This window comes from Thrips palmi, unplaced genomic scaffold (genome assembly GCF_012932325.1).
Source record: "Thrips palmi isolate BJ-2018 unplaced genomic scaffold, TpBJ-2018v1 HiC_scaffold_4, whole genome shotgun sequence".
NCBI classification, from domain to species: Eukaryota; Metazoa; Arthropoda; class Insecta; order Thysanoptera; family Thripidae; genus Thrips; species Thrips palmi.
In genome coordinates this window covers 743,630-767,274 of record NW_023144631.1, presented here as the reverse complement: position 1 = coordinate 767,274, position 23,645 = coordinate 743,630, and the positions used below count along the sequence as shown (strand labels likewise).

Sequence of the window (23,645 nt, the reverse complement as noted above, 5' to 3'; positions counted from 1 at the left end):
TGCCACTCGCTGCTCATCGAGTCCCCCCCTCTCGCACTCGGCGTCGACTGCCGGGACTGCGGCCTCGCGGGGCAGGCCTGGGGTGCAGTGCAATGAAATGCAGGAAATTCAATGCATGCAAATGCAATGCGAGAGGCGGCCCGCGCGGTAATGACCAAACTTGCCCGGCCCTCGCGCTGGAATGGTGATGTTCCGCACGTGATGGTCGCCGTGCTCGAGGCCGCCAGGGTCACCGGGGTGCGTGTGTCACCAAGAAGGAGGGGAACGCTCCCGCTGGCAGCGTCCCCACGTTGTCGCCCCGCTTCGCGCTTCGCGGCGGCTTCTCGCGAGGGGTTCCCTTTGCCTTGTTGCGCGGGGTTCGCACAGTGGGCCAGAAGACCGATCGGTTCGAGTCCCATTTAGCGACTCTGGAGCTCGAAACGCGTCTGGAGTTTTGGCCACCTCCACCGGTCTTCTGGCCCACTGTGGTTCGCTCTGAACGCCCCGACGGAATGAACCGGCTGATGCAGTGGCGACTCGGTTACCCAGCAGGGACCCCCGGCGCTGTGATAGAGCTCCTTCATCTCCGCCGGGCTGCACTATGGGCTCCACGCCGCGCCATTTGTACCCCCCCCCCTCTGGACCGTTCATTTGAAACATATCGCCCGCTGGCCGGCGGCCCTTGCTGGCCCTCGCCAGCCCCGCCGTGATGTGTGGGGGCCGCGCGGGGCGGCCGGACCCCCGAGGGCCACACAAGGGCCCCACAAGGGCCCGCCGGGGACGGGCGGCGCGGCGCCCGGGTGACGGCTGCCAAGTGCTATTTGGCGCGGCCCGCGTCCAGATAAAATGAAAGACCAACCCCCTTCCAGCCTTCCAGCCTTCCAGTCCCAGGGCCTGGGCCTGGGGGTGGGGGGGTAAGCTGATCCGTCAAAGTGACAGGTTTGCAGGATGATGCTGCTTCCACGGCCGGTCTGTCTGTCTGTCTGTCTGTCTGTCTGTCTGTCTGTCTGTCTGTCTGTCTGTCTGTCTGTCTGTCTGTCTGTCTGTCTGTCTGTCTGTCTGTCTGTCTGTCTGTCTGCCTGTCCGTCTGTCTGTCTGTCTGTCTGTCCGACTCGCAGGAGCGCTGAACGGGACGGCCGGAGGCTGTAGGGTGCCTTGTCCCTGCGTCGAGCCTGATGGCGACGAGGCCGGAGGCACACACCACCGCCACCGAGTCACCCATACGCTTTGTTTTCTCTCTCGGCCCGACAACGCTACTACGTCCCTCCCAGTGGCGTGGCCGAGGGCGCGGCGCCACTGCTTACTTTTCATTGCGCTGGATGAGGACCAGGACGACCCTCGCTATCGCCGTGATTACATCTTTATTTGCCGCGACTGTTGTCCTTCCTGCGCGTCCGTCTTCCTCTCCTGGCAGGCGTCACAAGTCCGTCCGTCCGTCCGTCCGTCCGTCCGTCCGTCCGTCCGTCCGACGTTGTCCGTCTGTCCGCCCGCGGCGTGTCGCTGTTCGTCGCGCCGCCACCACCACTGCTCCGGGCAGGGGGAATTCTCCTGCGAATAATACGAAGCAGCAGCGCGCGCTTATTTGCAGAACGCATGCAAGGCAATATGCGCACGCGTACGGAGTGAGTGTACGGCATGGCGCGGCAGGCGTGCATGCTGCTTGTAATTAAACGCCGAGCTCCACCCTTCGCCCCCCGGTGCTGTATACAGTGGCGGGGAGGGGGAGGAAAGAAAAAAGGGAGGGGGGAGCATGGCACGATGAAATGGTAACAGCGGTGAGTAATTGTCAGTGGTATTCTTTTTGTCATAGCAGGAGCGTTTTCATATATTTTTTTTCACCAACGTTTATCGTACCTTTGAGGAAGCAGAAATACGAGTCGTAGAACGGGCAGTTCTTTAAAAGTGGACCCGTTTACAGGAGTTCATATGGAACAAATGAATGAGTGAAAATTTTGTCCCGCCATAATTTGATATGTTGTTCGTGGGGTTGAACAAGCATTTTGAGAAAGTCCCTTACAAGAGGTATATTAAGTTCCATTGGAACAAGCACAGACGTAGTACTTTTTTTCGAACTCCCGTGCTTTTGTGCATTTCCTGTACACTGTGAGAAAAAAGTACGGAAAAAGTACGGAACATGTCTGGTCAATAATTTGCCTGGAACGTCCGTACTTGCCAAATACGGAACGTTCCGTACTTTTTTTCCGTACCCATTTATATGGGTTCATATGGAGCAAGTACGGAACGTTCCGTACGTTTCTCCGTACCTCCGTACTATATTTTTCTGTACCATTTCCGCACAAAAGTACGGATTTTTTTTCAGTGTACCAAAGTACTGTACGGAATACCCATTTTACAGTGGCCCCGAGATGCGCGAGTCGCTCGCCGGAGAGATCAGCGATTGGCTGTACCGAGCCACTGCGCTAGCTCGCTAGCTCCGCTTGCCTCGCTGGCACACCGTCTGGTCGCGGCTAATTGATTGGCGGCATGATTGAGCGGTCGGCGGCACCGAGCTCATCAGTCTTACGGCGAAGGTAACACGTGGCGCCCCGCCCCGTTTCCCGCGGCCCCCGCCCGCCCCCGCCGAGGAAGGGCAGACGAGACGAGGCTTTGATGGCGAGAGGGACGAGTGGGGCGGAGTGACTTTTAGAAAGGCGATTAACCGAGAGTCGGGGGTGGGGGCGGCGAGGGGCGGCCAGGGGCGGCGAGGGGCTGGGCGGGGCCGAGCTCGGCGTTGTCCCGCCTTGTTGTACAATGATGCCAGCCTGGCTGCCGCGCTGCCGCCGCGCTGTTGTCGCCCGATAAGAAGGCAGGCAGCCTCTCAGCGCCGCCCTCGCCGCCTCGCAGTGGCGCAGCACGCGCAGCGCCGTCTGCTCGCCGTCTCACCGCAATGGCGAGAGGGCAAAATGGCGAAATGACAAAATGCAATTACGGAAAGTGAGGCGCGCTGCAAGACGCGGCGCGGGCGGGCGGCGTGATGCATGGGGCGTTAGGTCCCTACGGTGCTCGCTGCGAGAAGGGGGGGGGGATTTGGCGCGGAGCGAAAGGAAAGGAAGGGGTGACGTGGAAGAGTGCGCGAATCGACTCGGCTCTCGCGCCTAATCGTATTCATGTATTCCGCAGGCCAGAAGGCCCTGCCGCCCTGCCGCCCGGTGGTGGTCGAGAGCACGGCGACGGTGGCGGCCCTGGCGGAACTTTACAGCTCTCTTCGTGTTGTCCGCGCACTGCAGTGCGGCGAAGGCGGCCTCAAGCTTCCGCGGCTAATGTGTGTTTTCTTGCCTGTTGCAGCGACGGCGTGGCCACGCTGGCGGCGCTGCGGGCCTCGGCCTCCGCCCCGTGGCGTCGCGCACGTCGCGCGGCCATGTGACGGCACTCCACGCTGCGCCCCCCGAGCCCGCCCTTCGGCCCGCCCCCGCACGGCCAGGGCCCGGGCCTGGGCCTGGGCGCCGCCGCCATGCCGCCGCCGTCGGGCTCCCCCGGGCCGCCCGGACCGCCCTGGGCGCGGCCCTGGGCCGTCGCCATCCTCGCCATCGCCATTGTGGCCCTGGAGGCCAGCGCCGTGACGGCCGCGCCGCAGTCCACCGACCGAGGTAAGTCCCTGCCGCGTCGCCGCGTCGCCGCGTCCTCGGCGAGGTTGACAAGTCGGTGATGGACGTCGTGAAGTGCCTTGTGCCGCGCGCCTTTTCCCTTGTGCAGATTGCGGCCTCGCGTGCGCCTGGCCGCCTCGCCATTCATCCACCTCCTTGTCGAGGCCCCGCAGGCCGTGCAGGCCGTGCAGGCCGCCGTGTCGTCACTCGTCGCGCATGGAAATGTGTGTCGGCCGCACGCGTCGGGTATTTTTCACCCCTCGCCTCGACGGCGTGGCACCGCTGCCAGCCGAGCGCCGCGACGCTGGAGTACTACTTGATGAGCGTCGTGGTCGTTGAACAACGCCGAAGACACGGCGGGTTGGAACAGTCGGCCCGGCCCGCGGAGGGGCGGATGGGCGGGTGGAAGTCAGTGGGAGCGCCGCGGGGCCGCGGGGCGGCCCGGTGTTCGATCGCTCGTAAATCGGCCGAAAACACCGGAAAGAGCCCCGCCGTGCCGTCCGGGTGATGAGGGGAGGGGAAGGGGGCAAAAAGGGGCGGGCTGCCTCTCATCCTTCCGTCCCGAGCGCGGCGTGGCGCGGCGTGGCGCGTCTCGCGGCGAACAGGCCGCCTTGTCGCCGCTGTCGCTGCGGGCAGACACTGCCACTGCCGCCGTTATTGCAGACACACGCCCCCTCCCCTCCCCCTCCCTCCCCCTCCCCTCCCCCTCCCCTCCCCCCTCCCCTCCCCTCCCCCCCCCTCCCCTCCCCTCCCCTCCCCCTCCCCTCCCCCTCCCCCTCTCCTGGAGGAAGGAACACGGAACAAGCAACACGACGGGCTCTGTGACAAAGTGGAGGCACGACTGTATTGTCTCTGCGTCTCACGGCGAACGCCCCACCGCGCATCAGAGCCAGGTTCCTCGCCCTCCCCCCCCCCCTCCTCCTCGCTCACAGAGGCATGCCGACGGAACTAACTCGATACACTCCTGCACTCGCACCCAACTCTCACTCAATTCTGTTGGTTTCCGTTCAGAACTCGGTCGACTCTCAGGTGCGGTGCGCGGTGCGCGGTGCGCGGGGGGTGGGGGTAGGGGTAGGGGGGCCTCCACGGGCGCCGTATCGCCGAGGTGCGACTGCGAGCTCCGTGGCTGGCCTCCACTCCTGGTGTAGCGGCGCGGAGGGGCGGGCCCAGGCGGGCCGGCTGCTGCTGCTGGTGGAGCGACCGCGTTGCCCAATGCCCGCGTGCTATTCGACCGGAATACATTATTTAAATGTGGCGCGCGATTGAATTCCATGGGATGCCGATCCCGGAGCACCGAGAGCAACATATATAAAGCCCCTCCGCTCGCCCGCTCGCCTCCTGACACCAGCAGCAGCCGTCTTACTTGCGCGGCTCGGCCGGCTCGCCACGGCCCGGCCCACACCGCCCGCAGCCCGCATGCTCCATAAAACATGACGGCACAGCGAGGCTAGCGCGGCTAGCAAGGCTAGCAACGCCAGCAAGGCTGCTTGTCCCTCGCGAACACATTTATTTTCTCTTCCCTTTTTATTTTTAAAAAATCCCTGTCAAGGCAATGCTCTGCTCGCTCCGAGTGCGCGGCCGGCCCCCGGGCACTCCCCGTGCGTGAGCGCAACCACGCCCTTCGGGGCCGCCGCCCCCCACCCCGCCCCTCCCCACCCCTCCCCACCCCACCCACCCCGCCCCACCCCGCCCCACCCCGCCCCCCGCGTCCGTCACGCCGGGTTATACTACTCCCCTGATGACTGCGTACTTTGGCCCGTAACGAGCTGTTGACGGCGGGCTGTTAATAAAGGCGCAGAATGGATAGGAGTGAGTGCGACAGTGGCGTAGCCTCGGTGTCAGCAGACTGATTCCGAGAGTCGTTTTGTCGCTCTGTCTCTCTCGCACCTTCATACACAGAACGCTCCATGAGTGCGAGAGAGACAGAGACGAAAACGACTCTCGGAATCAGTCTGCCGCGGTGCCGCGCTGCAAAGCGACACGTTTTCGTTGACGCACCGCTGAGGGCGGCAGGGCGGCAGGGCGGCCCGCTTTGACTTCCGCGCACAAAGGCCAGCCCCCCGCCATGGCGCGCCATGCAGGCAGCCCGCGCGCGGATTTGGGCTTTGGGCGCCCCGACGGCCTCGACGGCCTCGACGCCGGCCCGCTTTCCATCATCTTATTGCCTCGGCTCCCGTCCCGTTCCGGCCGGGCCGGGCTGCGGCTGTTTGCGGCCCGTTTGAAGATTGAAACGCCCTCACTGCCAAAGCGCGGTGGCGCCCCCGTCTAAAAAAACAGCACGTGAAAAAATAAAACGAAAACGGAGAGGACCACGATGATGACACGTTGACAGGCACCGCGATGAGCTGGCTGCGAGGAGTGCGAGGCGTGAATCACTCAGCGTTTTGGTGTACACAAGAGTACGGATGAGTACACCTTGCAAAACCTACTAATTTCACGTGCACACGCAATTTTATACCCTTTTTAGCGTTTCAGACGACAAATAACGTCAAATCATTCAAAAATTGAAGAGTTTCGAACTTTAAATACGTGTTAGTACACAGACTACGGGCTGTACACATGACTACGCTAGTGATTCACCCCTCGGCTGGCTGGCACAGTGGGCCAGAAGACCGGTGGAGGCGGCCAAAACTCTAGACGCTTTTTGAGCTCTAGAGTCACTGGGACTCGAACCGAACGTGTGACCCCACCAATGGATTCCTCGTTCGGAGAGCAATCCATTGGTGGGGTCACACGTTCAGTTCGAGTCCCATTTAGTGACTCTGTAGCTCAAAACGCGTCTAGAGTTTTGGCCATCTCTGCCGTTCTTCTGGCCCACTGTGGCTGGCTGACTGTCTGGCTGACTGACTGGCTGACTGGCTGACTGGCTGGCTGGCTGACCGTCCGTCCACCAATAGACTGCCGGACGGTGACATCGACCCGCCCCGATCGGTGTAGGGCTGGCTGGCGGGGAGTAGCGGTGAGCTGGAAAAAAGGGGGCGGTAGGCGGTCATTGAGTCGCTTGTTATATGCCTTACACGCCTTTAGCGCTCGATACTGTAATGCCCGGCCGCGATTGCAGTGATTGCATACGGCCACGGCCCTGCAGACTGATTCCGTGAGTCGTTTTCGTCGCTCTCTCTCTCTCTCTCTCTCTCTCTCTCTCTCTCTCGCAGGGCCTCACGTGTAGGTGCGAGAGAGAAAGAGCGAAGGTAAAACGACTCTCAGAATCGGTCTGCTGCTGGGACGACGGGGACCTCGGAGTCGCGGGCGGCCGCCATGGCCACGAATAAGTCGTCGGTCGAAGCGGCTTCCGTGTTCGGGGCGGCGCGGCGGCGGTCTGGTGGTGGGGGAAGGGGAGACTTCTAGTCACGTGTAACAAGTAGCGTTTGTCGCCCCATTGAACTTTCTGCTGGCCCCGATTGGCAAGGGAGGGGGGGGGGAATGGGCCCCGGGGAGCGCGGCGGCGGGTCGGCGGGGACGCGTTGCAATCAATGAGGGCGTGGACAGCCTGCCTGAGAAGTGTTTAAAGTTGCCCATCGAGCTCCTCCTCTCCTAGATGATTTCGCAATCAGTGCGAAACTTGCAGCGCGCGGCGAATCTCTTGATCGGATTAAAGGACCGGGGGGGAGGGGGAGGAGGGAGAAGTAATGCCTCCGAAGTGCGCACAAGTACCGCACACTCCCTCCTCCGGCCGCAGCCAAGCGTGAAACGGGAGTTGGAGTACCGAGGGGGCAGCGAGGGGGTGGGGGATCCTTGAGGCAGAGCGCACGGCCACAAGAAAGCGCTCGCCGCTTGGTCTCACACACACACACACACACACACACACACACACACACACACACGCGCGCGCGCACGCACACACACACACACACACACATACACACATACACACACACAGAGAGAGAGAGAGAGAGAGAGAGAGAGAGAGAGAGAGAGAAAGAGTCGAGGGGGAAACGACTGAGAAATTTTGTGTACATCGGATAGGGATATTCCCGGATAACCCGCGGATTACCTCCGGATTACATCGAAAAATTTCCAGGATTACCATTGGATTGCGCCGGATTACCCCGGATTACCTCAGAATTTCTCCGGATTTCCCCGGATTACCTCAGAATTTCCCCGGATTACTTCGAAATTTCTGGTTATCCGGATAGCGGATAACCAATTTGCTGTGCATCGGATAACCGAAGTCGTTTCCCCCTCGGAAAGAGTTCCTGCGGAAACCAGCAGCACGATGCCGAACTGTGTTTTGCTGCTGCTCTTTCTCCCCTCAGTGCGAGAGCGAGAGTGAGATCGACGAAAGCACTGTCTGGATCAGCCTGCTGCAGGAACCGCAGCCAGGGCGAGCCAGAGCTAATGAGGGGGACGCGGCGACGGCGGGAAATTGAAACACAGACCGCCTGCACTGTACTCTCGTGTTCCGTGTTCCGCGGCGACTGAGGTTAAACCGGAGGTTCGCCCACCTGCCGGCCGATTCCTAGTGCTGCTATCGCTCTGTCTCTGTCGCACTCGTGGGGAGTGCCGTTGAAGAGCAAGAGAGACAGAGCGATGGCACCAGCCTGCTGGCCCACCTGGGCTCTGCGGATCCGCCTAACGAAGCCGCTGCACCAGGGTGGCGAGGCGAACTCGGACCCGGACCGCAAGCCGCTCTGCCTGCAGCGCGTCCGGGCCCCGCGGCGCGGCGCGGCGTGCGGCCCAAGCCAGCCCAGGCCCAGGTGGCTGCGGAGGCCAAGCGGGTTAGCAAGCAGGTCGCGCCTCCTTGAGGAAAGTTGCAATAAATAACGAGGAAAAAGGCGCGGCAAAGTTGTGTGTGTTCCAAGCGGGCCGCGGGGGGCAGAGCGTGACGAGTGCCGTGGCGGAGCGCTCTCGAATCCGGGCAGGGGCTTGACTTCCCGGCGCCTACTATCTCGAAGGTCCTCGGAGGGACGCAGCCCGCTGAGCGCGCCTCCCGCCCCGCCGCCCCGCCCCACATACCCTATTCTACAGATAAGATCCATGGGAGCCAGCGGGGCGGGGCGGGGCGGGGCGGGGCGGGGCGGGGCGGGTGGAGCGAGGCGCGCAGCCCGGGGCAGCCAGCCCCCCAGTCTCAACTTCCTAAATTGGCATAGTTTGGTTTACGGTGTATACAGAGGGGGCCAGGTCGAGTTGCAGAGCTCGTCTGGCGGCGCGGCGCCGCGATACGCGCCTTCTGGCTTCAATATTCATTGGTGTGTTAATACGCTAATGCGGCCGGGGCGTCACGCAGTCCGTGTCACTGGGGTTCAAACACCCTCACGCTTGCTCTTTTTTGCCGCCCCTCCACTGGATCAAAGGCCCCGCCAGGGCCAGGGGCGGGCGAGCTAAGCGTGCCGGCCTTATCACACTGGAAGAGGGGCTGTGCCTGCACTGTGCACACTTGTCCGCCTGCGTGAAACACGATTGTCCCCGGCTCCTCCACGCAGTGTCTGCTGCAGGGCCCTTCCAGCGAGTGAGTGGGGTGCGAGGACGACATTGGTGAGGCAGTCCCGCAGTCACATACAGTGGGCCAGAAGACCGGTGGAGGCGGCCAAAACTCTAGACGCGTTTTGGGCTCCAGAGTCACTGAATGGGACTCGAACCGGACGAGTGACCCCACCAATGGATCGCTCTTCGAACGAGGAATCCATTGGTGGGGTCACACGTACGGCTGGAGCCCCATTCAGCGACTCTGGAGCTCAAAACGCGTCTAGAGTTTTGGCCGCCTCCACCGGTCTTCTGGCCCACTGTGAGTCAACGCAGCCCGCCAGATAGATGGGTAGATGCTGACGATAGAGAGGGACAGCCGGGGCGCGATAGAGAGATAGAGAGAGAGAGGAAGAAAGAGAGGGAAATGGTTGGCGGCGCCGCTCCGACCGCTCCACCTCGCGGTCGCGATAAAAGCTGTCAGCGCAGTGGGGCGGAGCGCGAAGCCAACTGCCTTTCCATTATTGACATTTCGGTGTAGCGCTGCGGCAGGGCGCGGCACGGCAAGGCACGGCACGGCACGGCACGCCCACCGCAGGTTATGACGGCGAGCAAATGAAACGCGGTGGCGGTCGCGGCGAACTAAACGGAGCTACGGAGAGCGGAGCGGAGCACTCGTTGGACGCGGCCGCGATAACGCCTTCGTCCTGCCGTTCCTGGAGTTTTCATCGCTCTGTCTCTCTCTCGCACTCATGGGGCGTCCCGTTGAGGCGCGAGAGAGACAGAGCGACGAAAACGACTAACGGAATCAGTCTGCTGGCGGCGACACGGCAAACATTAATTACTCTGCCGCTCCTCTTTCTCTCCCGCCCGGAGCGTTCGTTCGTTCGATTGCGCCGTGGCGTGGCGCGCAGTTTTGCAGTGCAGCAGCGGGGCGGTCAATCAAAGGAGGGTCTGCTTCGAGGCGGTGCGGAGCGCGCTGCGGCGGGGTCCGGCAGCATCCAAAGCCGTTGAAAGCGAACGCGTCAAATTTTAACGAAGTCTAGAGTGGCTCCACCCTACCCCCTTCGCCACTCCTTGCCCCCAATTTGGACGCTCCGCCCACAATCTAGCGCGGATGTGCTTCCGCCTCGCCAGACCGCCAGACCGCCATAGCGACCCCGGCTGGCCGTATAGAGCGGTGAAGGCCAAGGAACAGAATGCATCCATTATGCAGGGAGCCCATGCGTGGTCACGGTGGCGTCGCGGTCGACAACAGCGCGGCCCGTCGGCAGACACTGGTTCCGGAGAGTCGCTTTCGTCGCTCTGTCTCTCTCGCACCTATACGGGACGTCCCGTGAGTGCGAGAGAGACAGAGCGACGAAAACGACTCTCGGAGTCCGTCAGTCTGCAGGCCGACAGGCTGCTTGTTGACGGATGGGCCTGGCCGCGATCACGTGTCACGACATTTGCCCCCATTCCGGAGCGGGGCACCGCCACACGGCTGCCGCCGTCGCGCACTCTCCGAGAGAACCCCCCGCGGTGGAGCAACTTTTTAAAGGGCTTTTTTCAGGGCCGGGCGGCAGCGCGGCGCGGCACAGTGGGCCAGAAGACCGGTGGGGGCGGCCAAAACTCTAGACGCGTTTTGAGCTCCAGAGTCGCTAAATGGGACTCGAACCGAACGTGTGACCCCCACCAATGGGTCCCTCGTTCGGAGAGCAATCCATTGGTGGGGTCACACGTTCGGTTCGAGTCCCATTCAGCGACTCTGGAGCTCAAAACGCGTCTAGAGTTTTGGCCGCCTCCACCGGCCTTCTGGCCCACTGTGCGGGACGCCCCGCGGAGAGAGGGGCCGTCACCGGTAGATTCACCATTCGGTGGCAAGTACGCGGAGCGATGCCGAGATAGCCCCCCGCCGCACCGCCGAGAAGGAGAAAAAGAAAATGGCGGCCGTTGTGGAGCGAACCCCTGCCGACGACAAGTACGGCGCACTGCGTTGTCGCGAACGACATCGACGCGGAGTCGTACGGTCGTCCAGCCGACTGACACACTGCCCATTACGATCCCCGAGTGGTTCCGCGGCGCGCGGCACGGCCCTGCCAGGCCCGGAGTGCCTCACTGCTCACTGCCCGTCACGACACGCAATCTGTTTACAGTGCGCCACGCGGCCGACGGCTCACTTTCGGCCCGCGCCACTCGGACACCGTTACGCCGTACGCCACGCGGTGATAGCGAGCGCCTTGATTCATTTGACGGCGTAATTCCCAGTGGCGGGGAGGCGGGGCGGGCGGGGCGGAATGACTCTCCACCACCAGTGAGCAGCGGACTGAGTCACTTTCGTCGCTGTGTGTCTCTCGCACCTATACGGGGCGCTCGAGTGCGAGAGAGTCAGAGCGTCGAAAACGACTCTCTGAATCAGTCTGATACACTGTAAATGTCTTACGGTGAAAGGCTGCACCGGTGGGGATTTTCTCCATGATACCAACAAAATTCGTCAAAATATCTATGAGGTACAGTGAATTCTCAACGGTATGTTACGAGCTCAGCTGCACCACCATATGGAACATTTTCACCATAATATGGAGAATCTTCACTGTAGAACATTTAGAGTGTAGTGCGCGGTGGACGTGCGGGGAGTTTGATTCCGGGGCCGTAGGCTTGGCGTGGCGTTGGCCGTGGGCATCGGAGCAGGGTGGCGCAGCACAGCAATGGTGGCGAATACTTGAACACGGACACCAGGAGCCCGACTGCCGCTGCAGGCTCATTCCGCTCACTATGCTCTCTCTGTCTCACTCGCACCTATACGGGGTGCGCCATGAGTGCGAGAGAGACAGAGAGCAGTGAACAGTGCCGGGGTGGGATGGGGCGTGGGCGGCGAAAGGTGGGGTCATTATTTTGCCTTGCGAGGGAAGGCGCCGTGCGCTGCATGCTGCATATTGACCCGGGCCGGCAGTGCCAGTGGAGCAGCGGGGCTCGGCGGGGCTCAGCCGGGCGGCGGGCCCCTCGGGGGGTCCTGGGAAGGGGAGGGGACCCCAGGGCACCGCAGCCACGCCGCGCAGCGCGCAGCACATCATGGGCCCTTTTAACGAGGCGGCTCCCCGGAGGCACACTGCCACACGTTGGCGCGCTCCGGGCGACACGCCCAGCGCCCGCCGCTTTATTTAAATTAGATTCTTCTCGTCGATTTGCAGACGGAGGGACGAAGCGGAATGCGCGCTGCCGGCCGAGTCCCTGCTTCCTTTTCCATTCCTCAAGGCGACCCGAGGCGGGCCAGTCGTGTCACAACGCGGAGCAACTGCTTCTCATGCGCCGCACGGGCCGGCCATGTATACATCATGTTTGGGGCGTCCGCCCCGCCCCGCCCCACCCCGCCACGCCCCGCCCCGCCCCACCCCGCCCCGCTCCGCCCCACCCCGCCCAGCCCCGCCCCGCCCCCCCCCGGCCCCAAGGCAAGTCTCGAGCAGCGCCCGCTGCACCAGCTGCCAGCCGCAGACTCCCATCCCCATCCCCTCCGGGCCGTGCCGGTGGAACGTCCGTCGCGATTACGCTGATCTCTCTTTCTCCCTCCCTCCGCGCGTCCTGCTCCCTGCTCGGCCTGCTCGGCACGCGCCGAATGATCCGCATCAACGCCTGCTGCGGTGCCGGCGGCACGGCGTCGCGCCACCGCAGCGCTGCGGCAGCCCGCTCTGCCTGCCTGCCCCTGCGGTCGTGATCCCCGACCCTTAATCCCCAATCCCCAATTCCGCGCCGGCGGGGCCGCAGACTGATTCCGAGGGTCGTTTTCGTCGCTCTGTCTCTCTCGCACGCACGGTCCGGTACACCCGGCGGCCCGACGCACTGCGCAGCGCGCCGATCAAGGCCGCCGAGGACGTGCAGTGCAGTGCGGCGCGGCGCCCGGCGGACGCCTTCCAAATCGCGGGCCATTCTGGCCGGGGCGGCGGAGCGGAAGGCGCCCTCGCCGTCAACCAGTGCCAGCAGCAGGCCGCCGCCTTGGTCGATACACTGCGCCTCGCGAGCTGAAGCAGGCGAAGCAGGCGGAGTGAAGCGACTCCCCGACAATGGCTTTGTTTGTAAGCCTAAAAGGCGCCGTCGCATTTTTCAACCCGAGGCTGCGACACTGCGAATCCGAGGCGGTTGGTCGATCGCCCTCCGTCCCGCACCCCGCCGCAGTGGCCGAGAGGGAGGGGGACGAATTAACGCCCCGGGACCGCCGCGTTTTTGCCAGGGCACCGCCACCGCAGCCACCAGCACGGCCGGCACGACCTGCTCCGTGACTTGTACAGCGCGGCCAGAAACGCCGGCAGCACGCACTACACGTACGCGTCGAGGACCTCTTGGCCCCGAAACAGCTGCCCTGCAAACCGTCGTGGCCACCCCGCCCCGCCCCGCCCCACCCCACGCCGCCTTGCCATCCCCCGTACACGCCCCGAGGCTCCGTGCGCGACTGTTTGAATTGCAGCCCCTCTGCCGGCGAGGCACGGATGTGCGCGTGGGGAAGGCCGACAAGGGCGCGCTGGTGTGCGTGTGTCTGTGAGAGCCCCGAGCCGCTTGGCCCGGCCCACGGCCCAGCCGCGTTCTTCCCACCAGGATCCCCTCGGCCGGCACCGCGTGCCCCGCGATCCCCAGCTCCTCGTCATCAATGCCCCACCTCCCATCAAAGTCCCCGCGGTGACTTTCCCCGGCTTTTCCTCCCTCCCCCCCCCCGCTCCGCCCCTCCCCTCGCCCCTCCCCTCGGCAAAGTTTTACGATGGCCACAGCGGCGGCAGCGCTAGCAGTGGTCCGTCGCTGTGCCGGAGAGAGACCCCGCAGAGGCGCCCCCTCCCCCTCCCCTCCCCGGAGCCCTGCGCGCTGCAGCTGCCGGCGCCATGCGACGCCATGCGACGCCATGCGACGCCATGCGACGCCGCGCCACGCCATGCCACGCGTCAGTCTGGACAGCCGCCGCACTGCCGCAGCGCGTGGCGCGGCGCGGCGTGGTGCGGCGCGGCGAAGCGTGGCGTGGCGCCCAAGAAGTCTTCTTTATGAAGGGCCTGGCCGGCTCTTGCATACACTGGGTGCGCATGACTCCTCCATACTCTGCTGCTATCGCGGGAAGAAAAAGAAGAGAAACCTACAGAGTTCCGGTGTTAAACGTTCGACCCAAAAGAGGGGGTAGCAACTCGCTATTTTTGTGAACAGAGTATTCGAATATTCTGAAGTGTGCATGCACTACTTGCAGTACATGCCCCTCGCGTTCGGCCGTGGCCTCGGCCGTGGCCATGCATGGTTCGGCTACCGATCTGGGGAGCGCCGCCGGTTCATTTACTGGCCGTTCCCGACGAGGCTTTGCCCGGCTCCTTTCCGCCAATCAGAGCTGGCATTGTCCGCCCCATTGTGTGACCGGCCGCGTCGACCGGCTGGGGCGGGGCGGGGCGCTCACCACATCGTGGCCAGAGACGACGTGTAGCGCTGGGAAAGGAATCGGGAGATTTCGCCGCGTCGTAGAGCAGCATATGTCTTGTGGGTAGGGCATCTGTGGGAGGCACGGGCTACGTTCAGCGGCCAGGGAATCAGAAATTTCTGATTTATCAGACGGACGGGTGGAATGAGGACACACACACACACACACACACACACACGAAACGAACGGCATGGCGAGCGCCCCGCCCGACCGCCCCAATATCCGTTTACAGCCAAACAACAAACCCGAATCGCGGCATTTTGGTCGGCCGCTCCCGGTCGGGGAGCGGGCATAAACGAATCCGGGGAATCGGGATCATTTGTACGCATGCTGCCTAAAGGACCAGCCGAGTGCCTTCGCGTTACGTCATTAATGGACGCCCCTCCTGTCACACTGCATGAGGTCCTTAAGGGCACCGACAACGCGTGCTCACGCGGCGTTGGCGCCGCTGGCCCGGCAGTGCGGTGCCGCACCAGATGGCGACCGCAGAGGGCCAGAGCGTAACCAGCGGCACGAACCGTGTGAGAGTATGTGCGTGCGTGCGCGCGCGCGTGTGTGTGTGTGCGTGTTTGTGCGTGTGTGTGCGTGTGTGTGTGTGTGTGGAGAGAGAGAGGGGGGGGGGGGTGGGGATAACCGAATCACATCACGCCATCGGGGCGTTAATAGTGTTATTAGTATGCACGCCACACACGCTGTGTCCGCCGCACACACAGACAGACAGACTGTACGGTACTTGTCAACAGCGCGGGGGAACATGAGGGAGTTCTGCCCCCAGCAGAAAACGGTCCGAATGAAAAAAAAAAAAAAAAAGGAAAAAGGGGGCCAAGGAAAAGAAAGAAAGCTGCGCGGGCTGCGCGGTGGGAACACGCACTGTCAACAAATGCAGGTGCGACGCTATCTCACCTCGAACCCCATTAGCACATCAAGGGAAATAAAAGGAGCTAGAGGGGGAGGGGGAGGGGAGAGGGGCCGCACCGCGCCGCGTCCTCTGATACGCCGCTAATGGCGCCTGTTAGGGGGCTTCCCCCTCCACACTTTCCTTATCCCTACTCAGTCTCGCCGGCCAAAAAAGGATGAAACAGAAAGAAATGAGGGAAAAGGAAGGATCCTGCCCCCCAAAAAGTTATCCGGCCTACAGACACAGTGCTGCGCCGCGGCGTCTCCCTTCCGTACCCTGTATCCCCCCCCCCCCCCCCCGCTCCGCGCATTCCGCGAAAGCGCGGCACCTGTCCAAACGCCGGAGTGGTTCCGACGCGGAGTGCCTACACCGGCGTGGCGGCCTCGCGTCCACCGGGAGGCTAGGCTCGCCTCAACACGTTACCTGTCACGTCGCCGCCCGGGCCGCGGCCTCTGGCGGCCCCCAGCCCCCCGGCCCGGGGGAAGGGGCGCCGCAGGGGTCCACCCGGGCCTGTCGCCTGCCGCCCAGGGCCGTGCATGACACATGCATCCCAGCACGCCGCCCAGCCTGCCTGCCTGCCTGCCTGCCGGGCCTGTTGCATACGTGTTTGTGTGCACTGTGGTCGGTGTGTGTGAGGATGACCCCGGCACTGTGTTTCAGTTGCAGCGCTCCGCTTCGCAGGCTTCGCAGTGTCGGCTCCAACTCCGCGAACGCTGCGCTCCTCCTCCTCCCTCCTCCTCCTCCTCCTCCTCCTCCTCCTCCTCCTCCTCCTCCTCCTCCCCCCCCCCCCCCCCCCCCCCCGGCTCACGAGGAAGCCCGGGGCCGGGACGGTGTGATTTCAACAGCGGTCGCCGTTCTTGCGTCTGGAATCGCCGTGGCCGCGACCCCCGGGTCGCTTCGTTGTTAACAGAAGTTGTTCCACAGAAGACGGCGAGGAGCCCAGCCCGAAGTTGCGATTGCATTCCGAATTCCGGGACGCGCCACTACTTCGTATTTCTAGCGGTGTCCAGGCCATGAGGGTCATGGAGGGCAACCGCTTGGAAGGGACTTATGCCAACATCACCTTCTGTCCCTTCCCCCCCCCCACCCCTTCCCCGCCTTCCCCTCGCCCCACGACGCCGCGTCGGCAATCAATCTTTTCAAGCTTCGCTTGTCATCATCCACGCCGTCAGGCCCTCCACCGGAGGGGGTGAGGCGGGTGGAGCCAGGAAGGACACGCGCTGCGCGGCGCTGCCGACGCTGACGCGGTCCCCGGCGGTGCGAAGTGAAATTTATGCCCCTCCTTGGAACAAGTCTCTTCGGCGGCGCTGCGCTGGTGGGGCTGCGGCTCTGCGGCTCTGCGGCGGCGTCGGGGGCCTGCCGACCCAATCCCCAGGCAATGTCCTTGTCCTCGCCGCGCCCGGACAAGAGACCTGGCCAACCCCGACCCGGGCCGCACCTGGACAATGCGGTCCGAGATCCCGGATTCCGGCAAGGCCGTGGCAGGGCGTGGTGCCTCCCACGGTGTGCTGAGCCGACAGGCACACCGCGTGGACACAGAGGCCGAGCAGTGCGTGTCCTCGACATCCTGTGTGCACCACTGTTGACAGAAAGGTAGGCAAAAAGTAAACCAAACACGCCTGTGTGTCTGGGCCGCTTTTTGCCTACTTCTCTCTGGCAACACTGTGTGCTCCCGGAAGCAGTCCGAAGGCGGTGTGAGTTCGCTGTATATTTTCCCCGGGTGATGATGACGGCCTGGCCGGCCCTGGGCGGTGGCTGCCCCTGCCAGAGGGCCAGAGGCGCCGTCCCGCACCACTGTGACGCTGAGCCCTCGGGCTTTGGGGCCCTGCCGGGCCCTGCGCCTGGCGCAGCCTCTCCCTGCGGCCTTGCGGGTCTGCTTGGGCGCGGGTCGCACGGTGGAGCGCTGCTGCGGTGCGGGGTGCGGCAAGGGTGCGGCAAGGCACAGTGGGCCAGAAAACCGGTGGAGGCGGCCAAAACTCTCGACGCGTTTTGAGCTCCAGAGACGCTAAATGGGACTGGAACCGAACTTGTGACCCCACCAATGGATTGCTCTCCGAACGAGGAATCCATTGGTGGGGTCACACGTTCGGTTCGAGTCCTGTTTAGCGACTCTGGAGCTCAAAGCGCGTCCAGAGTTTTGGCCACCTCTACCAGTCTTCTGGCCCACTGTGCAAGGGTGCGGGGGCGTGAGCTGGGTCCTGGAAATGACAAGGGAGATGACGCGCGCTTCTCCCCGGGGCCTGGAGCGGCCTGGAGCCTGGGGCCTGGAGCCGGGGGCCCGGAGTTCCCCGCACACAGCGAGACGTTGCGATTCTTGCTCGGCTTTGTTCTCCCCCCGCGTCACGTCCCGGAGTGCTCGAGGCGGCAGGCTGCAGTGGAGCTCGAGGTGGTTAGGCCCCTGTAGACTATGATTCAGAGAGTCCCCTTCTGTCTCTCTCGCACCCATGCGGAACGCCCCATGAGTGCGAGAGAGACAGAGCGACGGCCTCTCGCAACCAGCCTGCTGGCGGCGCCGTTCATTCCGCCAGACTCTGTCCCGCCAAAGCACCCCGTGTCAGTGCCTGGCAGTGCGCGGCAGTGCTCGGCCTCGTGGAAGTGACTCAGCCTCTGGCTTTCCCTGCCGCCAGCCTGCCACACGCGCGCCCAATGAACGTCCCAATCGAGCTGTCACTTACCGCACTTTTCCGCGGGGCTTTGCGAACTGATCTGCAACTAACGGAAAAATCCCCGCGGCCCTGCAGGCAGGCTGCAGCGGCGGCGGAGTGGCGGGGCGGAACAGAAGGAAACGGCACCGGATTTCGCCACTGAAAGTTATCGACCGGGCGGGCGAGGGCGGACGGGCGGGGTGACTCGGATGGTGCCTCCGTGCGCGCGACCACTTTAATCTTCAGCTGAGTTGAGGTCGTCATGATTTCCGGCAGATAGCAGCCGCGATAGCGCCGCCACCGGCCAGGTGGGCCCGGCCCAGCAGGCTGACTTCGAGAGTCGTTTTCGTCGCTCTGTCTCTCTCGCACCTACACGGGGCGTCGCGTCAGTGCGAGAGGGACAGAGCGACGAAGACGGCGCTCGGAATCAGCCCAGCGTGGCAGGGTGTGTTCCAGTGTGCCACCGCCGCGCCGCGTCAAGGGCGTTGTTCCCAAGGCGGGCTCAAAGGATGAGGCCCTCGCCTGCGTAATAAAGATGAAGGAGTGCCCTGCGCGTCCCGGGACACACCGCCTCGCCCCGCCTGCAGACTGATTCCGAAAGTCCTTTTCGTCATTCTGTCTCTGTCGCACGCACACGGCGTCCCGTGCAGGAGCGAAAGAGAAACAGCGAAGAAAACGACTCTCGGAATCAGTCGGCACTTCTGGCCCCGCCTCCCTGACAGCGTGGAAACAAAGTATTTGCTCGCCGAATTCCCAACAAGACAATTCTTTCGCCGTTCCGGAACGAAATTAAGTTTTCAGATTGCTGTTACACTGCGTGCGCCCCGCCCCGCGGAAGGGCTGCTGCTCGAAGGGCCGCTGCTCGAAGGGCCGGATAGACGGGGACGGCGGCGGGCTGGGAAACAGCTCGTAATTCAGAAGAGCCGAAAATGAGCAATTTCATTATTTAAATGAGAGCGTGGCGGCGCGGTGCGGCGGCGGTACGCCTCGGCATCTTGGGGGTCTCGGGGGTCTCGGGGGCCTCGGGGAGGCGGCCGAGAACTTGGGACGCCCGCCGCGAGATGTCAGCGGCGGCGCGCGAGCAAATAACCGACGAGGCCGGCGACGGCGCGACGCCCGAAGCCCTTTGCCCGCCTCGGCCTCGGCCTGCCTTTGCATCAGTCAGGAGGCGGAAAGCTCGGCCTGCTTCCAGTGTGCTTCCGATAGAGCGAGCGAGCGAGAGCGAGGCGGCGACGGGAAAAGAAAAAGGAAAGAAAAGGGGAGGCGAACCTCCCGCGGATTGCTTCTTTGCCCGTCAGTCTTTTTTCTCCGCTTTTTCATCGCGATGCAGAATTCACGACTCGACGGAGCCTTCGCGCTGCTCTCCTCGACCTGCCCCGCCCCGCCCCGCCCCGCCCCGCCCCGCCCGGCGTAATCGCCCGGAGTTTGCCGTGCTCCAGTGGGTCCTCGAGTAGAGCGGCCGCAATGGCCGCAATAGTTACCACACTTTTTCCCCAAGGAGATTAAATTACCGAAAGGGAGCGTCTCGGCGTCTGGAGCTGGAATCGGCTGGAAGCTCGAAGCTGGAAGCACCACTAGTTCGCCTCTCCGTTCGGCCGATTGCGCGGCTCGCGGGGCGTGGCGGCGACTCGCCGGCGAGGCGAGGCGAGGCGAGGCGGCCAACCGCGCGGAAAACGCGCTTGGCGTCGCCGCGGCCGCGTCGCGCTCCACTCGGCCCCCGGGACCGCTCCCCCGGCCTGGGCCGCGGCAGCCGCGGCAAGGACATGGACCCCTCCGCACACCACTGCCCCAGACGTCTGGCCGCACCGGGCCCCACTCTCGTCCCCGAGCAAACTTTGGGCAGCCGGGCCGCGCCGCCCCCACCAGTGCCCCCAGTTTAGCAGCGGTACTCGCGAGCTACCCGGGCGAGCTGGCGGCGCGCTGTTGCTGCCCCGCTCCCACTCCCCCCACTCCGGCCTGTCACGCACCCCCGCAATGCGCATACTGGCCCGGTACCGGCCCACCCCGCAACCCGCCCGGCGTGCCCACCCGCCCGTGCGGCAGTGGGGCAAACACAAACACTGCGCCGGCCCACGGGCCCCACCGCCCCGCCGCCCCGCCGGCCAGCCCAGAGCCAACTAAACTGACCATTAACAGTGCCCCGCCGCACCGACCTGCCGCCCGGAACTATCAGCAAACCACGGCGCAACAAAATACACCGGGCAACTTCATTATGGAACAGTCGCTCCCAGAACAGCGGCACGGAGGGATGGCGGTAAGGAGGAGTTGGCTCTGCGCGGTTGTCAGAGAGAGAGAGAGAGAGAGAGAGAGAGAGAGAGAGAGAGAGAGAGAGAGAGAGAGAGAGAGAGAGAGGGAAGTGGAGGGGTGGGGGCTGCACAGGTGAGGAAGCGGGAGGCACACCTGCGGCTGGGGGGAACGACCCGCTCGGCCTGCACGCTGCACGGCCTGCGCGGCCGGCCAGGCGACACACAGTGTGCCACGCGGGGCTGGTGGCGGCAGGGTGGCGAGCGCGGCCGGAGGGGTGCGCCTGGAGTCACTGGGCGGCCAGGCACGAGAGGAATGCGTGTTAAAGGGTGGAGGGGGAAGGGGAAGGGGTGGAAGGGGAGGAACTCCTTGCGGCGCCGCACGCACCGCTTCAGCCAAGAATGCCGCCAAGGCGGCACTAGCGCGACATAGTGGACGCAGCGGGGTGCACCAACCAACCGCCCGAACTCCCGGGGCTCCCTCATGCACTGCCTTCGCCACGTCATCCTGCGTGCGGGGCTGGCATAGCCGGCACCCGGCCGGGAGCTGGGGGTCGCATCGGGCGGTGACGGCCTCACGGCCTGGCGGCCCGAAGCAGGTCATCGCACGTAGGGCGATAGCGCGACGTGGTGCCGTTCGGCGAGGCGCTCAGGCCGAGGAGTCAAGCACCCGGGGTGCGCCACCCCGCCCCGCCCCGCCCCGCCACGCCGCGGAACGACCGTGTCTCAAACGGAGCGCAGCGCAGGTGCCCCGGACGACGGTACGGCGGTACGACCCCCGGGGCGACTCGCGGGCGGGACTGGAAACGGCGTGGGCGGGGACGTCGTGGGGGGGGGGGACATGGTGACCAGCTGGGCGCACATGTTCGACGGGGCGACCCGCGGCCGAACTGCACCGTCGCTTCGGATATTTCTCGAGGGCCTCTCCACAGCCCGCTGGCCGCGTTTAATAAAACGGAACGAGTTTTTTCTTTCCGTTGCTACGGGGAAGCCCAAGTCGGTAAATCGAGAGCCGCCGCGCTCCCTGCCGCAGGGAGTGGGGGAAGGCCGGGGAAGGCGAAGGGAGGGGCAATTATGCTGCCGTGGCCGCCGTGCCGTGGCCGCCGTGGGGCGGTCCTTGGAAAACACGTATCGGGACACGGACTCTAGGGCCGGCGGCGGCAGCGCGCGTGCGCCGGCCGGGCCGGGTCACGCCGTCAACAGCGAGCCGCGTGGCGTACACTGCGCACGCGACGCTGCGGCTGCGGCTCGGCACGACCCGGCATCGGCAGTCCGGCAGGCTGCAAGTTTGAGTCGCGCTTGAGCGTCAAGACTTCTCGAGCGACCTAGCAAAGCGCCTGTCATTGCGAGGGATGCCAGCCCGCCGAGCGCGGCAGCGCTCGTGTTGCCTATCCCGGACTCGTCGGGCGCTCTGCCACGCACGTCGCCTCGCTGTTCGCGGTCGGCGGCGCTGCCAGCGGACGGGTTCCGAGGGTCGTCCTCATCGATCTGTCTCTCTCGCACCTACACGGGACGCCCAGTGAGTGCGAGAGAGACGGAGCGATGTAAACGACTCTCGGAATCAGTCTGCTGGGCCGTACGCCGTAAATTCGCGGCCACGCGCGCCGGATAATTATTTCTGGCAACAAGAAAGAGGCCGTAAAAGCGGCCGCGACTCACGGCAACGAGTCCAACGAGTCAACGAGTGGGACGTCGACGGCGCGTTATTTTGCCGGGGCGTTACGACCACTTCGCCGTCCCCGGAGCGCCATCAATTTCCTCCTCGTCTTTATGTCACTTTCGAGCGGCCCGTGCGGCCTGCATGTCGACCACGGCGAGCGCGCCGCCGACGCCAAGCTCGGCGTCCATGATTGCGCCACGCCTCCGCCGAGGCCGCCGCCCCGCCGACTGATCGGGGGAAAGTCCTCGCCGGGGGTGAGGGGCGGGGCGGGGCGGGGCGAAATCGGAGGAGAACTGTGGGGAGCCACCGCCGCCGTGCCGCCACGCCGCCACCGAGCCGGTGCCGCGCTGATACGGTCGGGGCTGAGACACGCAAGGTGACGGCGGGAGCCTGGGGCCTGGGGGCGCTCGGGCTGGGGCGCGAACAGGTGAACCGGGGGGAGGGGGAGGGGGCGAGACCGAGTAGCCGTCGGCATCGGCTCGGATTATTTCCGAGCCGCAGGGGTTGGGGCCACGGCGCGGGTAAGTGGGTAACCACGGCCAGCCTGCAGACTGATTCCGAGAGTCGTTTTCGTCGCTCTGTCTCTATCTCACCTCCACGAAACGCCCCAAGAGTGCGAGAGAGACAGAGCGACGAAAACGACAGTCTGCTGGCGGGGTGGGCGGGGCGCGGCGGTCGCGGGGCCTTATTCGCCCCCTGCCGCCCAGTGCCGATATCATCCTACCACATTTGTTCCGCACAGGCATCGGACACCTGCGTTCGATCCGATACTTTCTCATGTGTGGGCGCCTCAGGAGCCCCCCCCCCCTCTTTTTCTCTCTCAATCCGGCGGCGGCCTCGCGTCACTGTGCCAGCCTGCGGCCTGCGGCTGCGGATAGAGAGACGGGCCCGGCGCCCTGGTCGTGCCAACAGCCGCAGGGGCGCGGCCTCCGCACCGCCAGGCCGAGGGTTATCGCGACGAGCCGGGCCATGAAAGTGGGCCGACCGCGAATGACAAATGCTGACGCTTTGGCGCGGGGAGTGGCGGCGGCGTAGCCGTAGCGCGGCATCCAGCGTCAGGCCAGCACGGCCGGCGTAAAATTAACTCCATTTGTTGATACAATCGTTTTGTGCGCGCCGCCCCGCCCCGACCCCGTCGCCCCGTCCGCCGCACTGCTCCAGCCAACGACTCGGCTCGTAAATCAGGAAAACGCTGCGCCGCGCGCACGGGAAGCGAAACAAAGGAACGAGACGCGAGGCGCTGCGTCCCTCTCGCACTCACAAGGCGCCCCGCACATGTGTGACGGAGACGTGCAACGAAGAAACTCTTCGGAACCGCAGTAGTGCCGCAGGGCCGAGACTTGACTAGCCAGACTGGACTCGCACTGTGTGAGTCAACCCCCTTCCCCTTTTCCTGCCCGGCGGTTAATCACGTCCAGCTTTTTGTTTGCTCGGCCACTGCAAACAATCCCCCGCCCTTCCCCCTTCCACCCTTCCGGGCCGCCACCTGCTCATTACCGCCGTCGAACGTATCAGCGGGGCGGCGAGGACGACGCGGAAGCTTTCCGTATCGACTCCGCGGGGCGCTGCTCGCCTTAATGGACCCCCTCCGCGTCCTCCCCCCCCCTTTTTCCCTCTTAATACCGCTTGCTGCTGCTGGGGGCTGCTTGCTACCAGCTCGCCGTTCGGCCTTTGTGTGTCAGGGGGCTGCGGGCGACACTGTGGCTGCCTGCCTGCCTGGTCGGCTGGCAGGCTGGGTGGCTGGGTGGCTGTCTGGCTGGCAGGCTGACTGGCTGGCTGGCTGGGTGACTGGCTGGCTGGCTGACTGGCTGGCT

The 23,645-nt window shown here is 64.4% G+C and overlaps 1 protein-coding gene across 1 annotated transcript in view; it reads left to right on the top strand.

Moving 5' to 3' along the window:
• Nucleotides 1-3,467: 3,467 nt before the first annotated feature.
• LOC117649461 overlaps nucleotides 3,468-23,645 on the top strand; it is a 49,184-nt gene continuing 29,006 nt past the window's right edge. Inside the window, exon 1 of the mRNA XM_034392279.1 lies at nucleotides 3,468-3,566. The gene's annotated coding sequence lies outside the window, so the exon portion shown is untranslated. The remainder of the gene's footprint in view (nucleotides 3,567-23,645) is intronic.